This window comes from Zonotrichia albicollis, chromosome 2, assembly GCF_047830755.1.
Source record: "Zonotrichia albicollis isolate bZonAlb1 chromosome 2, bZonAlb1.hap1, whole genome shotgun sequence".
Taxonomy (NCBI): Eukaryota; Metazoa; Chordata; class Aves; order Passeriformes; family Passerellidae; genus Zonotrichia; species Zonotrichia albicollis.
In genome coordinates this window covers 70,281,242-70,298,707 of record NC_133820.1, presented here as the reverse complement: position 1 = coordinate 70,298,707, position 17,466 = coordinate 70,281,242, and the positions used below count along the sequence as shown (strand labels likewise).

The following is a 17,466-nucleotide window of genomic DNA, read 5'->3' as shown; positions in this document are numbered from 1 at the left end:
TTAAGTCTAATCCAATCTTACATCTAAAAGCATTTGTTTCTTGGGCTGCAAAACCCTTTGTAAATCATGGGGCACGGAGGGAAGAAATCTGACCCAGGTGCACAGCGGTTACTAGGAACTGTGACATTGGCACAGGGAGAGCACCATTTTAATAATTAAAGAAAGTCTAATAGTTATGTTTTAGAGAGGAAAGAAACAACACATTCTTATCCAAGCAGTCAACTAAATTGAAAAATCATTTTGTAGTGATGTATTAGCACAAGCTATGCAAACATTTTGCTGTTTCTAAGCTAAATCTGGAAACAGTATTTTTTTTAAAAGCATATGTAAAATGTAAACATATTTAGCAAGAGAGAATGCAGGTGGATGTTCATCCCTGGAACTGTATCAGGTTTCTTGCTAATTATAATTTTGGCTTGAAGAAGAAGTGACCTTGCCCATTGCTGGGATGAGTATTTCCACGAAACTTAGATCACCATTTGCCCAAAAGACATAGCTAGACACTGACCAACAGCACAGCTTAAGCCAATTTAAACAGCTTTAGCCCTCCACTCCATCCCAGCCTCATATTCCTTGCACTGAGCTACTCCCCCCACTGTTTCCCAGAGCAAATATTTGTGCAGTCACACAGCGTGGCAGAGGGTGGAGCCCACCAGCAGAAAAGTTAAGGCTGCACAAATAAATAAATAAATAAATAATGCACAGTACAATTTTTACATTGCTGCTGGCCCCAGCTCCCAGAGAAACACATGCCAAATCATGTGCTCCAAGGGGAGCAGTGCAGCCCAGCAGGCTTGGACTGGCAGAGACCTGGATGTGGCTCTCACTTCTGCTGGCCTCAAGTGAGAACCCAAGCAAGCTGCTTCTCTTTTCACACCCTGCTTTGGTAATTGCCTCCCTCTTCCTCAAGTGGCTTTGAGAGCTCCAGGTCTGCAAGGGAGGGAGGAGATGGGCTGCCAGGAGGCACAGGAGCAGAACAAAGCACAAGGGGCAGCCTGAAACTGAAACCATGCAAGGACACACCACCTGAAAGGCAAACCATTTAGTCTCATAAACACAAGCCAAAAGAAAGGTTTGTGACTGTGTTCAGCTTTTGGTTTTGGATGGGGGTTGGAGAGGAGAAAATACTGTTTTGATGAAGGAAAGGGAGCAGAAAATTTAGATCCAAAACTCTTAGTTTGTTTTTTTTTTCTGCTACATTATACACGAGTTCACCACACGAGAAGTCTTTGCAAGCCCCCATTCATGTGGCACCCTGTGGTATCACTCCTAATGCACCTCAAGATGCTCCAACTCCTTTCCACTCTTGCAAGAGGAGATCCCACTACCCTGCTCCCAGCTCAGGCTCATACAATCAACTCATACAGACTTGGGGCTTCATCAGACTTTGTCTCAAGACTGGGTTTAAGAAGCTTCAGCTTTGAATTTGTTTTTGTAGGATCCCAGTATCTCAAGCTTTGCAAAATAGTTCATCTCAGGCATCTCTGGAAGGGAAGGAAAAACTCCAACAATCCCATTCACAAGCACAGCCCCAAAGAACACCTGAGCAATGGATATGCCCAATATGCCAAACTGTGTATGGAAGGACAACACCTGAACCAGCTTCCACCCAAGTCTTAACACCCAAACTCCTGCATCTTCTTTTCTCCTTGTGCACAACACCAAGAAACACTCACTAGTAGCAGTGCAATCACATTTTAATCCAATAAATATGATATGCATCTATCACAGTGTTAGTGCCCTGGTACTTTGGTTTGTGGGCTGGCACCTTCCGTGGGGGTAAATGCCACATACAACACAGGCTGACACTGGTGTGGGTTTCTAATGCTGCCAGATGCATAATGACCTAAATATTTACACATGGAGAAATTGCATCAGATTATAAATTAGGTTACTCCTATGCTCAAAGGAAGGAGGACTTTAGGCACAGACAAATTTGTACCATTGCGTTATTTAAAAACTTAATCACAAATTCAGGCAATACACTTCTGATATTTTTTAAGACAACTGCTTGCCATCTACAAACCTGCATTTTCAGAGATTTCAATAGAAAAGAATCTCAGAGAAGAAATGTGGATGATACCTGGAGAGCAGCCCATGCAGCTATCAGTTCTTAATTTCCAATTTAAAGGCAGGGTTCCGTGATATTTTAGAGCATACTGTGAAAGCAGAGCACAATGAATTTCAGAAAATACAGTCTACTTTTACACTGTGCTCGTCTTCTGAACTTCAGTTGAATTGTTGGAAAGGAAAGGTGATAGTAAACAAAGTGCATATTAAAAGGCCACTATACTTCTCAAAAGTTGAGAGGGAAGGTATCCTGGCCGTCTGTGTTTAACTGGAATCCTTCAGGTAGTAAATGTCATCTTTCAAAATATACAAGGGAGTATTTCCCAAGTCTATGGTAGCAGAAGTCCAGAAATGATTCCTTGGTAGCAGAAGGGCTAGAGAGGTGTCTGAAATTAAATGGATTCACAATCAAGCGCCAGGCAGCTTGAACCTTGTCCATTTTGTCCTTCCAACTGTGCCTCCAGTGTTTCCCACTGAAGGCAGATTTGGCAAAGATGCTGCCTTTGCCAGCAGTACAGCAACATCCCACACAGCCACAAACCCCTGACCTCGTACAGCCCTGCACAAACTCTTCTTGGATCACCTCTAAGGTGTTGCTAGGTCACATCCCTGCAATGGCAAACCTATAGGACAATTTACTTTTCCTCACTCTTTCAAGTTCCTTACTTCCTCTTTTTGTTATAGGCTTGCCTGTGCTGAGAAGTACTTCTCAGTATTTCTGAGACTGGTTTAAAATCTGGGTATGTTCTCTTTTCTACTGACAAGCAAGCTGTGGAGGAAAAGAATTTCAAAAATCCAGGTAGTAGATACAGCTCTGACACAGGATAATCTCTGATTCCCTCTCAGCCAGAAACTACAGGCTCCAACTTCTCCCTAGCACTTCTTTACCAACCCCAACCACACTTTTCCCTTCCCATCCTCTCCTTGCACTGGTTCTGATCCATGTGGTACCTGTTAAACTTCCAGTGATCCATTTAAATGCCTTCCTGTGGCAGAAAGCTGACTGGGAAGGATGGAGAATGCTGGCTGCTCTTGAACTAGATCAGACTGTGATGAGCACTGCCAGCCAAAGACATCAGACCTCCCTCTGTGGCAGTAATAACTACTACATTGGGCCTGCACTCAGGTAAATTTTTCACCCTAAGATTCACATGATTGCACAACAGTCATTAAAAAAAAAAAAAAAAAAAAAAGAAAAAAAAAGAAAAAAAAAAAGAGATACATTACTTGGGAATGTAATGTAATGTCCCTCCCCTACAGGCAGAGGGGAGGGACAGAGATACTGTTTAACCCATGGCTTTCTAACCTGAGCTAGCTCTTATTCTGTCCTCCCTCTGCACACTCCTTGCCTGTTTGTTTCAGAAAGTGCACTGAAAGTTATTTAACATCCTATAAATACCCCTGCCAGTAGGTGTGACAGAAGTCACGCTTGTAAACCCACAGCTCAAAGGCAAGTCACGCAAAGTAATGAAAATAGAGACAGGACAAATTTATACCCCACACTACTTCTCTCAGTGAGGTTTAGATCCCACAAAAATCATGAAACAAAAAGAGTTAAACCATGATCTGCAAATATTTTCAAAATACAATGCAATGTTACCAGGTTTTCCCAGGAGAAAAATGAAAAATTGTCATGTGTCATCTAATGCTACTGGTAAGCACCCTCAGACAGACAGTTAAAGCTTCAGCATCCTAAAATCCAACTCACTTATAATTTGTTAATTTCCAGTTCTTCATTCAGAGTCACTCAATTGATCCACAAAAAGGCCAACTTTCCTTACATCTTTGAATGCCATCTGCAGAAACTGTTCCAGCACACACTCTACAAGAAACAAGGCAACTAATCAGAAGGAAATGGACAGAGGAATGCATTTTATACCAACAAGAGCTAACTCTATCTGGATTTACTTTTTTTTTTTTTAATCTAGAAGAGTTTACTGTTTGAAAAGGCACAACCTGTTTCTAAAACAAGGCAGAAAATAGTATAATTCTAATAAGGCCAAAGTATATTTTGCATTGTAAAGGCAACACTATTTTATATACAGAACACCTCACTACAACATATTTGCAACAAACAAAGTCAAAATGAACTCATTTTTTTGCTGAATTACTAAATATCCCAAGAGAACCAACAAGGGCATAGCAATATCATGTCTTTATTCCAAATTCTCACACTGTATGTGTATCAGCTCTGAAAATTTCTTTCACATCTGTACAATCCTGACTGCAGTAAGATTATGCTAGATCCTTAACTTTACAAATGAAATGATCACTTATTGGTACAGCTGGTTTGAAAGACAAGTATTAGGTTGCCTATCTATCTCTACAGATTTGTACTCAAAGGTTTTAAGCAAAAATGGATTTCCCACTGTTGTGCAAGAAAGACACAAAGGTAAGGTGGTACAAGACACGAAGTAAAATTTATAAATACTGACAAAATTCAAACACATGTGAATGGAAGAAAAGTCTAGACTTTCCAAGGATAAGAACCATTCTTTCCAGAAAGTAAGTCAGGTTTGATCCTTAAAGTAGAACAGCACACCCAACATCATCCCATAAGCTTCAGATACCCCACTATTATACTCCTTCAGAGCTATGCTGCATTAACAGGATGGTTGTATTTGCTTCAGAATCTCTTCAAGGATAGTTTTTGAAGAATATCAGCTTAATCTGAAACCATTACTACACCAGTAGTGGTAGACTTGGCCTTTGCTCTTTTCCTTTTTATGCACACAAACACAAAATCCAGAACTATTCGTAAACATGTTATTCTGTAGTTTTTCTTTTTGATGTCCAAATGTTGTAATCCCTGATACAAGAAAGAAGAAAAATCGGGCATGTGAATGAACAGAAATATATACTAAGTGACACTATGTTGCAAATACATCCAGAAAGAACATAAAACCGAGGACTGGGCAAATTTTATATAGTCCAACAGGAGTTTCTCAACTGGGACACTTTGGCTAAGAAATCCTCATTAAAAAGTTGTAACTGTATTTTTTTCCTCTGCTCATTCTGTGAGTCATTCATTACATTTCTGGGTGTTGCAACACATTCATGAATAATAAACACATATTAGGAAGAAGAAAAAAAACCAAAACAGTGTCCACAGTGGATTTTTAATGTCTGTATATATCAGTATAAAAATCAAGAATGAAGCTGAGATTTTCAGAAGTTTCTATGCAAGGAATGCTATTAATGACAGACAAAGTATTTGGTACACCCAGACACCAGTGCACAGACACATGCCAAAGTTACAGCACAGCAGTGTCAGTATTGCTGTTTTTGTTTGGTCTCTTCACAGGGTGGGAGCAGAGGGGGAGGGATCATCATGTTCCCCATCAAACCCTCTCTTGAGGACGAACAGCTAGGCACCGCCCTTAGCTGGACAGTTCTGGACCCAAAGCTGCACTTCTGCAGCTGCCTCTTTTTTTTTTTTTAATTAATTTTCTTTTAAAACCAGAGAGTTAGGTTTCAGAGGCTGCGCAGTCCCAGAACGCCATCCGCACCACAGGAAATTACTGCTGATGTCTTAAAGAAGTACCAGGGAATTATTTATCCACATTTGTGTTTCAGACAATAACAAAAAAGAGCAACCAACAGATGCACGTGTCAGAGTGGTTGCTGCAAATTTTTCTACTGCTCCAGTCAGATGAAAAAATATTTACTTCTATTCTGATTTCTTTTATCCTTTCAATCCTGCCACCTTATGCAGGCCACACTGGCTACCTCACACACTTGTGCTGATTCCTTGTACGGATGCAGACCAAATTAATGGAATTAAAGGAAATCCAGAGAAACATCATTTTTAGAGCTAGAGTTCCAGGAATATTTTAGATGCTTACAAGAATGCAAAAGAGTATTTCTGCACTGCTCAGGATGTGAACACAAAGGAAAGGAAAGTGTGTTTATTACTGCTCTTCCAGCTACTCTAATTAATGGAGAAAGATAAAAGTGGTAACTTAGAGAGGCAGGAGATAGAAAATAAATTATGAAAAAAGTAAGCTCATGTGAATTAATCAATTTTCCATTACAACTAACTCAGGCTAAGACCTGGCTATTAAAGAACAGTTAGCTAGAAACACAACCTGGTTACTTGCTTGTTCAGGAAATAATATTTTTAGTAGCAGGCTTACCTATCCAAATACATGCTACATTAACCAATTGGTGAATACATAAATCATGGAGAAGAGAGGGGGAAAAAATAAAGGCTGCAGGACACAAAAAGGAGGGGTATAGAGGAGCTCAGCGCTGCTGGGAAGGGGAAGTGGCTGCTGGAAGGCCAACATTTTTATCTCTCAGCTACATTTCCAGTCACAAAAACAAGTTTCCATCTCTATGCTCATCTTCAGTCAGGCAAGCAGTCCTACCAGCAAATCCTGTAGGACTGAGATCCTGTGGATCAGTTCAACAAACCAAACCACGGCCTCTGCTATTGTCCCTTGCCCATAAAAACAAGGTACAGCAGTCAGACGTATCCTAAACAGGCACGGAGGTTCAGCTCCAGAGAGAATTGCTGCTACTATGATGTGTTTTCCAAAAGCCTCCCAGGAATCCTCTTTCTTGGTTCTGTGGTCTAGGGAGCCCTGAAACCAAAACTGGAAAGCAGAGGCTGAGAACAAGAAGACATTATGGCATGCACAGTTGCCCACATGTGATTTTCCTCCTGCTTTCTCCTGACAGAGGTCATTCTGTTATTAATGGAAGCAGTTCAATGTTCTCCCCAAATAACCTGTCATAAAGGCTTAATATTCTCAATGCTACATTCAAAGTACTATATATAATTCATTCTTAGTATTTCAGTCTAATTTAGTTTCTTTAGCATTTCAATATATATATGTTTAAACTTATAATCCATTTTGTCCTGCATTTATTGAAGGTCCATCAGCTTTAAAGATACCTGTGCTCTGAAAAACACCCCACTAGAACTGAGTGACTTCAACTCCCTCCACCACCAAGGAACAGGAGTTCACATTCTAGCACAGTAGCCTCCATTCAGAGTGTTTCATCTACTGCTTCTCTGTAACTAATTTTATTTCTTGAACTTTTCCTTTTAATGCTCCCCATTTTTAGCAAGATTTATTAGAAATGTTTGCCAGCTTTGCATAACAGACAAAAATATACCACTTGTGACTGAGAGCACAGACATCTTCCTGTGTGAGTAATTGAAGAGTAACATCAAACTAATTTAATTTTAATATTCAGAATAACAATAATTAAAACAACCTTTTCTATTACGGTAGTCAGTGATCTCACTGAGGAAGGAGAAAGAGTAAAGAAAATTATCTTTTGGTTTTTTTTTCATTAATTGCTCTCATCCTCAGGCCTGTTGGTTTTATGATATGATCCCTTGCTGCTTTGCATAAGCTAGCAGCAGCTTACTTCCTGCTACTCTGCTTCATGAGAAAATGAACTCCCCTACCCTAAACAAGGACGCTTTAATTCTTTTATTGCTAATCCTTACTTGCATGCAGCAGGCTGCTGCTTCCCCAGAAGATCCTAAACAATCTCTCTCAGTGTTGTGGTTCCAGGTGATTGTAACAGTGTTAGGTGCATTACTTCTACTTAATTTTCTGAAAATATTCCTCAATATCCTAATAAATTTTCCTCAATATCCTAATACTAAATTTCCCCTTTCTACTCAAGTATATGGCATTATCCAGTGAATGTTTTCAAAGCTACCCAAATATATTATTCATGCACCATTCCAGCAAAAGTCAGATTTGGAGGTACAGGATTTACGAAACAAAATTATACAACACATTGGAAAATTCACCACACAGGAAAAATGCTATCTGCATTATCAGAAAATGAAGATTTGCATTTTTGTGGTGATATGGCAGCTGGAGATCATATAGGGAGCAAACAGAGGAGAGAGTGCTCTGGGTACAAATCAACAGGTACAGTGCCCAGGGAACAGCTGATGCTTGTAGGCAGGAAGGAGAAGGGTGAAGACCTGACATGAGGATCTGCAGGGCAGAGATAATGCAGAAAAAGCTGTTAATCCACGTAGACAAAGAAAAACAGAGGAATGGGGAAAATGGTGCATAATCATTTAGTAGTTGTGTTGGCCCACTTTTAGCTTAAAATCATTGCCTCTATCTGACATAAAAAGTCCCTATCCCTCCTTTCTGTAAGTCACAATAAGGTCTCCTTGGAGCCTTCTCTTTCCCAGGCTGTCCCAGCCTGACTTTGTAGGAGAGGTGCTCCAGCCATCTGATCATCTGCATGGCCCTCCTCTGGAGCTGCTCCAACAGGTCCCTGTCTTCTTTCTTTGCTGAGGATGCCAGAGCTGGATGCAGCACCCCAGCTGGGATCTCCAGAGGGGGAGAATCGCCTCCTCACCCTGCTGGCCACAGCCCAGGATGTGATCAACCTTCCAGGCTGCAAGTGCACATTTGTTGGCTCATGTCTAGCTTTTCATCCATTAGGAACTCCCAAGTCCAAGTCCTTCTCCACAGGGCTACTGATATTTTGTTTTGCTACAAAGCTCCTCCCTGCCATCAACATCACAGAATCACAGAGTAGTTTGAGTTGGAAGGGACTTTCAAAGATCATCTAGTCCATCCTATTCACCATGGATAGGGATTTCTTGCACTAGAGCAGGTTGCCCAAAGCCCCACCCAACCTGACTTTGGACACATGTTCATCCATACCATCTATCTCAGCAGAGCAGAAATACACTTCTACTAGCCCTGCAAGCAAAGCCCCAAAAGATATCTCCTGTCATCCATTTATTTTCACTTTTATTAAATGCCAGAAGTGCAAAAAGTTGAAATCTTCTGGGGAAAAAAAGAAAAGATATCACTACCGTGATAAAACAGAGCTGGTGGCAGGCTGCTAATTCATTTACTCTTTTTCCTCCACATCACTGATGGGGCCTTACTGACTTACTTTCCCCATTACTTTCCCCTCAGGTCTGATCACTGTCACCAATCCCAAGCTAACAACCACACCTGATTTCCCACAGAACCACCTGGGGCTTTCTGTACCTTCCTCCTCATGTGTAAAGCACAGCAAAGTAAATCCAGACTGTCTAAAAGGAATTGGAAGATCTTGAGTTTGACCTCTTGGTCATATCCAACTGGAGAAGCTCTGGTGCTTCACTGATGGCTACAATTCACTTAGAAAATCTGATCATTAATTAGGTGAAAAAACTGCTTGTCCATGCTTCATGGTCTTAATGTCCTCAAAACTACATCACACTCTGTTCAGGATACAAGTGGAAAGAAAGTTAAGCTCTAATTACAGGTAACTGGTCTTCAATGTTATTTGGTAGCAGCATTCAGATTTGAGTCCATTTTCCTCACATTTAGCAAAAGGTAACACTTTGCTCTTAAAAGGGACACCAAAAAATCCTTCAGTAAACAAATATCCACACACTGAGATGGATGAGAGGGATGTAAATTTCTCACTACAGGTAATGAATTAAACCCAACATTCTTCTGCAAGCACTGATCTAGCTCCCAGTTATTCAATAGGAGTTTAAATTACCACAACTTTACCAGTGGGACTATTCAATTTCTTCTGTGTCTCATTTCCCTGGCTCATGTTCTTCCAGTTAGAAGGAGAAAGCCAGTTTGGATTGTCTTTTTCTACTTCTTTCCCTCTCTAATTTGTTTTATCTTATTTTCTTTCATTCCAGCTCTATTCCCTATTCTTCAGGCATATCAATGAACATTCAAATACATTTTATAATAAAGATAGGAAAATTTGATTGTGGTGGCTCTCCAGAGCAAAAGCTTGGAGACATCTGCTTTTAAGCCACCCAAGCTCTGATCATGTTCCAGTCAGAATCCACATACAATTTTAATTTCCTCCCTGCTTATCTGGAGATGGTAAGTAATATTTTTCTGGCAGATGAAACAAGTAATCCCAAAAAAGGGATTCCTCCCCAGAACAGTAAAAAAAGAAACCAAAAAAAGCCCTTCCAAAATTTTATTTTTACTTGTCTCCAGTTCAGTAACAAACTGAAAGCCATGATTTGAAAATGCAACTAAGAAAGTGGGAGCAGACAAACAGCAAAGTACCAGTGACAGCATTCATAAGGCCACCCTTGCATCTGTCCTCCAGTTTAACACAGTATCCAAATTCCATGGTTTCCCTAATACTTCCCATTTAGGACAGGTTGCTCTGCTAAAAAGCAGTCATCCTGCAAAGATGATCACAGTGCTATGCGAAAGAACCACAATTATGCATTTTCTCCCTCAAATGACAGCTGCACAAATACTTCCGCCTATTGAACACCTATAGCAAGACTACTGCTCAGTCTGATGATAACATATGCAGAATAGAAACTTTTATCTGAACATACATGTTCCAACTTCAAAAATAGATGGGAGAGTTGATATGGTTACCCACCACATCATAAACCAGAAACTCCAACAAACTACACAGTGTCTGATTACACTTAATGCTGCTACATGTCTTGATGTCAATCTGAAAAAAGGAAAGTGTGAATCCAGGAGACCTAAAGGCTTAAAGAATTTTTTAAAAAGTAATATTCTTGATGGGTGTTGAGGCAAAGACATGAGATCTGAAACCTAGTCTGAATCTCAAAGTGCGTGAAGAACACGGAATTTTGCAGAAATTCTCCACAGGAAAGGCATTCTCTCTAAAAATACTTTTTTTCCCCCCTTCAGGAAAACATGAAATTAGTAGTTTTCTTTGACGAATGTGTATAGATTTGGGAAAAAAAGAAATACCCCACCTACCTAGTAAACACAATGAAGGGCTTGTACAGTAAGAGTCTCATGTAAGACTTGACCTTTTAGCTGCTAGTCACACACAGTGATAAAACAGAGACTACAAACCCCCACTTCTGATTCAGCTTTTATTTCAGAGGGACAAAACACAACATCTACAAAGGTTAACATACTGGTTTTCTTGCAGAAAACACAGGAAGACCTTTTATGCCAACAACATCCTGAAAACATGCTGCCCTGAAAATCTGTTCTGTCTGACCTCTGCTTTAGACTGCCCCAAAATGTACCTCCAGAGGCAAAGCAAGCAGCTACACAGACCTTAGGTCATGCGTTTGCAATAGTTCACCTCAAATGAGGTACACAATGATGCCCTCACTCCCTCCCCTCCCAAAAGGGTACAATAATGATAGATGTATACTGGTATACTTAATCTTAAGGACATGAAAACAATTTAACATAATAGACACATCCTGGAAAAATATTCACAAACAGTCATTTGCAAAGAATATAAAAGTGTATTTCTGCCTCTCACAATCATGGCTGTAGTATACTTATGATCAGAAACAAGTTTTTTCATTAATTAAAATATTATACTTGCAATGGTTGCCAAGTTTTGCTACATGATAATATTAACATTTGAAAACTGAATCTGAAAAATTCTTAGTAATATTTTTTTAATCCTTCAGACCAAATCTGTTAACCCATAAAATTAGGTCAACTAAGAAAACCTGAGAAAGATCCCTAGAGGTTTGTTCTGGATGGCTTAAGATGAAGGTTTCACTTGAAAAGGCATCCAGTCAAAGATAGCTGCACAGAGCACATGAAAATCCAAACACACAAGAAAAGAGCTCAGCTCTACCTCAGCAGAAGTAAGCAGATGCTGGGGGATCTATTCTCTGCACAAAACTACATGTGGGTATAATTCCCCTCTAGCAGAGGCAAACATAAAATGCTGGCACAGGTCTGCCAGCACAAGGTTGGAGAAAAGTTTACATTTCTAGATTCTGTGGATACATCTCACTTCCAATATCTCCACTAACACACCACTGATTTCCTTAACCCTTGCCCCCAGCAGTTTCTCAGCACAGTTACCAGAAATTGCCTCAGCTTTGCCACCTAGGCTCCCCAGTCCATTTTGAGTGAAATAAATCTACTGTTTTAACTAGTCAAGTTAAGCAAAATAGTTCTGGCAGAAACAGAAGGGTTCCTGTTTTCAGCTGGCAGGTCAGGGGCAGTAAAAGCACGCAGAAGATGAGTGACCAGCTGCCAGGGGTGGGGGGATGACTGATGCAAAAGACAAGCAGACATCACAGCTATGGACTATGCTCTAGAGATTCATTGTTCCTTAGATAACACATTATTATCACAACATAACTGGATGTTGGATTCAACAATGACAAAGTTGGATCACTCAGTGTTCCTATGGCAGTATGTGAACACTAAGTACTCTCACACCCTTTTTCTGACCAGTCTTGCTGTCCTCCTACCCACAATACCACTTCCCTTGTCATTTATCTTAAAAAAACCACAAATCCTATGGCACAGGATGGCATAACCTTGTCACCTCTTCAGTAAACTGGTGATGAAGTCCACCCTCAGCTTCCCTAAAAACAAACATTTGCAGTAGCTCTCTTGATCAACAGTTGACCTCAAAAACAACAGACCTTTCAATTTCTCCTAGACCTTTCCCTTTTAACAGAATGAGAGAACAGAAAACCAGAATGCTGTTCAATGCCCCCTTGCCTGGAAAAGGTCTGCAGCAAGTTGCAGAACCCTACAGCTTTTCCACTGCTCCACCAGCAGCTCATGCCCCCTCTCCAAAGAGCCCAAGCACACCCAGAGTCATCCAACGCAGGCTGGCGTGCAAGCTGCCAAAATGGCACAGCAGCAGAGCCTCTCTGGGCAGCAGCAGATGCTCAAACAGAAGCTGCAGCAGCAGACACTGTGTGAGCAAGCTTCTGCCAGGGCTTGGAGAGTGCTTGGCTTTCTACCTGAACCTATGACATGCAAATGAGTCACAGAACAAGGTCAAGCAAGCTGAAACACCTCATTAAATTTTGTTGATGCCTGTATCACCAGGAACTCCAGACAATGTAACTGCTTAATGTCACTATTGTATTCAAGGAGGGAAAAAAACAGGATATCCACTGCCTAGAGTGGACAAGTGGGTGTTAGTACTAGGTTTTAACATGAAAAAATAATTCTGTACATACATACAAATAAAAGGAAGTTAAATTCTGGAGAGTGGGAAAAACTACATCTTCACTGGCCACAGGTGTGCTGGATTAGGCACGAAATGGGAAGTTTGCACAACAGGTACAGAGTAATGCATTCCCTAAAAACATCTAACTCTTGACTATTCTGATTATAGTGACACTTGGCTGTGGTGAGGTGGAAAATCAAACCTGACAGATAACACAGTCCTACTACTGTTTCTAGTATTTGTTAATTCAGGGTGTACAACTATCCTACACACGTAAGTTTGTGCTGTTACACATACAAACAGGCAGCTATATAGCTCAACTACTTAACAGTATTAAGTTAAAATTTGACATGCCTCTGAAATGGACACTTAACAATTCTGACAATTTTAATCTCAGCCTCAAACATTGTTTCACCTCACAACCAGGAAGGGAAATGAAACTCACTAAATATTACAAACACATTAAGATGCCACAAAGTGGCAAAGTACAACCCACGACTGCACTTTCAAAGGAGACACAATGTGGCAACATTCATTATCATCTCATATTAACACAAGTTTTATCCAAGTACTGAAACATCAAAATCGAATGCCAAATTCATTGTTGTCTGAGTCTGCCATTTTCTGAGATAAAATGTATTAAATAGCCTAACTAGAGCTCTTTAAAATTGAAATCATCCAATCTGATTTATACTTGTGTTTGACTCCTGCATGTCCTAGAAATCAATAGTAAATTATTATTAACTCCAATGAACATAGCAACAGGCAGATGGGCCAAACCCTAGAAGGCTGTACCATCACTGGTTTCCCAAATATGAACATCTCAATAGAGCAGATGAGGAAAGTGTATTTGAAAATCATGTTTGAGAGGAGTGCTTGAGTATTTTCAAGTCAGTGGAAACACTCATATATACATACTTTCAAGTCTAAAGATAGTGACTTACAAGAACTTTACCTCTTCAAGTTTCAGTTGTTCTCAACAAGAAAACTTCCATTAAACTCACCCTATATAGAAAATGTTTTATTAACTTAAACTTTCATAGGATATCTTAAAGTGTGAATGAAAAAGCCAAACCAAAACCACTGTAAAAGACTGAACATCAGATTTTTGATACCATATACACTACAGTACATGCAATAAAATACATTTTTTACAGAAAGAAATATTTCAACTCTATAGAGTCTATTTGTTCTAGTTCAGCTGCAGAACGAAAAAAAATGTGTCTGTTTGTTAGCTCAAAAAAGAATGGACTATGGAATTGTAAAGCACCATCCCGCAGCTATCTAGGCTCAAGTTCAATTCCCAAGCTAAATTAAACTTTCACTTTATTGTGAAGCTGCCTGAAAAGGAGCATTGCAGGTAATGCTTCAGCTTGATTCAGGCAGTCAGTCATGTTTCAGGTTACAGAACGATTTCACCGACGTACCCTCTGTTGTTTTAGTGACTGCCAGGGGTGTTCTGCTGCCAGGCCATGTGCACATTGCCTGCCTCTGTCTGCCTGCAGCAGATGTGGCTGCAGGAGGGGAATGCCTGAAGGACAGAGGGATGGCTAAGGGAAGAGCAGTGAGCAGCTGACTTCTGAACACTGAGCTTGCCTATGTAAAGGCAGAAAAAACCCTTTTCAATCCCTATATATAGATAGGGAATAGAACTGACAGCATCCTGAACAAAGAAAGGTGATACACCAACCTGGGAATAGGAGGGGACTGTGTAAAGTGAGGATCTGATATCCTGTCACCAGCTGCCACCAGATGTGGTGATACTCTAGAGGGAAGTACACAATAATTAATCCCACTCCCAGAAGTCAAATTAGGCACCAAGAAAAAATGGTGCTCCTGACCCAAGAGAAAACCAGCCAAGTTCTAAAGTATAGCATTTTATTGTAATCTTGTCAAGGTAGCAATATGTGCTACAGTACACAGAAAGCACCGCAAGTAATCTTGTTTTCTCAATCTAGGGAAAAATGCAGGTGAGTGGAGTACAGTCCTTCACTGTTTAACACACACTGGAAACATCCTCCACCAAAGCAAGTGAAAGCATATCTTTAAGAAGAAAACCCAGCAACTTTAAACACTCTCAGCAACTGCAAATCCACTACAATCCTTTACTGCCCTCGTTGCCACTTATTAGTTCAAAGTACAACATGCCCAACTTCATCTCTCAGACACTGGATGGTCAAGTAAATATCATGTATTTTCCTTACACACATGTATGATATATACAGGCACCATATAGTTCCTCAGATGTACAATCTGCAGTTGTGACACCTGGTCTCCAAACCCTGGATCACTTTGGTCCCCGTGCTCTTATTAATATTTCACATCCTCCCTCACGTGTGAGCAGCAAAACCAGACATGGAATTCCTGTGATCTTACTAATGCCATGTACTTTCCTACTTCTGTGCAATATTTATATTGCTGCACAGCCAAAGACCACACTGCAGTTGCAGCACTGCAATGAAAACTCCTGTTGAGATGATTCTCTGCACAAATTCTTAAGCCTTCTTTCAATAAATTATCAGTTTGAGGACAGTCCCCTATCGTGCTGGTGTAACCACAATCCTGGTTCCTTTGTACGTGGCTGCATGAAAAATGCCTTCTGATGGATGCTGATCATTTAAAAAAATTATTTGGAGTATGGTGTACTAGTAACTTGTTCCACACGTGCACAAACCTGAACATAATATGCTGGTAATGAGGCGATATCATCACAGAAGCTGTGAATATATTGCTGTTAACCAGCCTTACACCAAGATCCAGCCCCCAGGGAACCTCACAAGAAACAGCTGCGCTCCCATAGAAGAAAGGCACGCCTAAGTTCCTCTCTAAACTAAGAAAGATTTATGAAGAAACTCTGCCAATGTTTGTAGTATTTATTCCACAGTGACTCCATGGCACAATTGTTTTAAACTCACACTTCACTGCAGACTTAATAGATATATCAGGGACACAATATAGGGTGAGTCTGCTACAATAGAGCAGTTGATGAATAGCTTAGGAATTTGGGAGATGTGGGTTTTTTACAATTCAAAATGCTGGGAAGCTATTTGCTTTAGTTCTACTGTAAACTGGTCTTTAACAATCGTTAAGTCATGTTGAAGTATTCAGAGCGAGTAAGCCCTGGCTTGTCATTTATTTCAGAGGCTCCATTTTAAAGTTTTCAATTTTTCAGCCAGGAAAACAATGAATAATGTGAGTAAGGAAAATCATTCATAGCATTAACCAAAGATGTTTAGGTTCCTTTCTCTAGTAAGGAAAAAAAAACCAACAAACCAAAAGAACAGTTAGTAGACCATGTAACCAGTCAAATAACATTGTAATTCAGCAGCACATTTCCATGTACATAAACATATACACAGGATTGGTGAAGTTTGTAGCATTGCCTATTAGGCAGCTGCTGAATACTTCCAATGCAAGATGCTGCTTCCAGCTGCTTGTAACTTGGCCAGACTTTGACTGCTTGGGTTGAAATTTTCCAAGTTGAATGTCTGCCTCAGGCTAAATTCTGTTCCATGTGCTGTAGGAATTACCTCTGAGTGAGGGGTGCAGAAAGAGGCAGACTGGGATTAGAAGAACTTGGCCAAAATACTTAAGCTGTTTTCAGAACAAAACCAGGGAAAATGGTGTCTCCCAATGGCAATATGTGTCTGGAAATGTGAAAGACTTTAATGCTCTTCCATCTTCCAATGATAGATCTGAATGGGGGGTGGAGCCCTTTTGGAGGTCCCCCTTTTGCTGCCCCCATGAAAAATTCACCTGCATTTGGTCAAATGTCCAAAACCAAGCTGCACTGTGTGCATTTTCAGTAGATGTCTGCTAGGCCACCTCCACATTCTCCTCAGCTCCTCCTGGCGATCAGACAGCACCAGCAATTACGAGCAAGCACAGCAAGACAGCACAGCCATGACCAACCACCACTGGTTACCCTCAGCAGGGGGCTCTGACAGCAGAGTCCCAGGTGTTACCTTGTGAACCCAGCTGATGAAGGACAGCGAACAAATAAATATTCTACCCTAGGCTGCCTATCTGCTTTTTGGCACTTTTCCTAAAGGAAAGAAAATCTAGGAAATTACTTACAAAATGCAGTATTAAAAGCATGATAAGCAAAGCAGATTTTAGAAATTATTAGAACTAAGTGGTTTACGTTAACTAACAATGTCTCCTAGTGCTCATATGCATCAACGTCTAACTAGATAAATCTGTATTTGCAGCTGACGTAGCCACATTTTTTCCCACTGAAGCTTTGCTATAATTAACACACAAACTCCTCTTTTTGCCCTTGTTCACTAGAGCATCATAAAACACTTTCAAATCACAGAGGAAATTATTTCTTTTCTCTTAGGTTCTTATATGCTTCTCATCACTACAGTAATCTGTAAGATAAAGGATACTGTTATCCACTGTATCCTTTATTTTACAGATTACTGTAGTGTATAGTAGTAGTAGTATATTTTTAATACAGGCAACTATATGGTAGTAGTATATTTT

The 17,466-nt window shown here is 40.3% G+C and overlaps 1 protein-coding gene across 5 annotated transcripts in view; it reads right to left on the bottom strand.

Annotated features, from left to right (window-relative positions):
* ELF1 (E74 like ETS transcription factor 1) overlaps nucleotides 1-17,466 on the bottom strand; it is an 87,725-nt gene that overhangs the window by 67,852 nt on the left and 2,407 nt on the right. Inside the window, exon 2 of one of the 5 annotated variants that reach the window (XM_074535478.1) lies at nucleotides 14,669-14,743. The exons of 3 other annotated variants lie outside the window; for them this stretch is intronic. The gene's annotated coding sequence lies outside the window, so the exon portion shown is untranslated. Of the gene's footprint in view, nucleotides 1-3,778; nucleotides 3,893-14,668; nucleotides 14,744-17,466 lie in introns of all 5 variants that reach the window. One more of the 5 variants, XM_074535476.1, reaches the window with a different exon arrangement.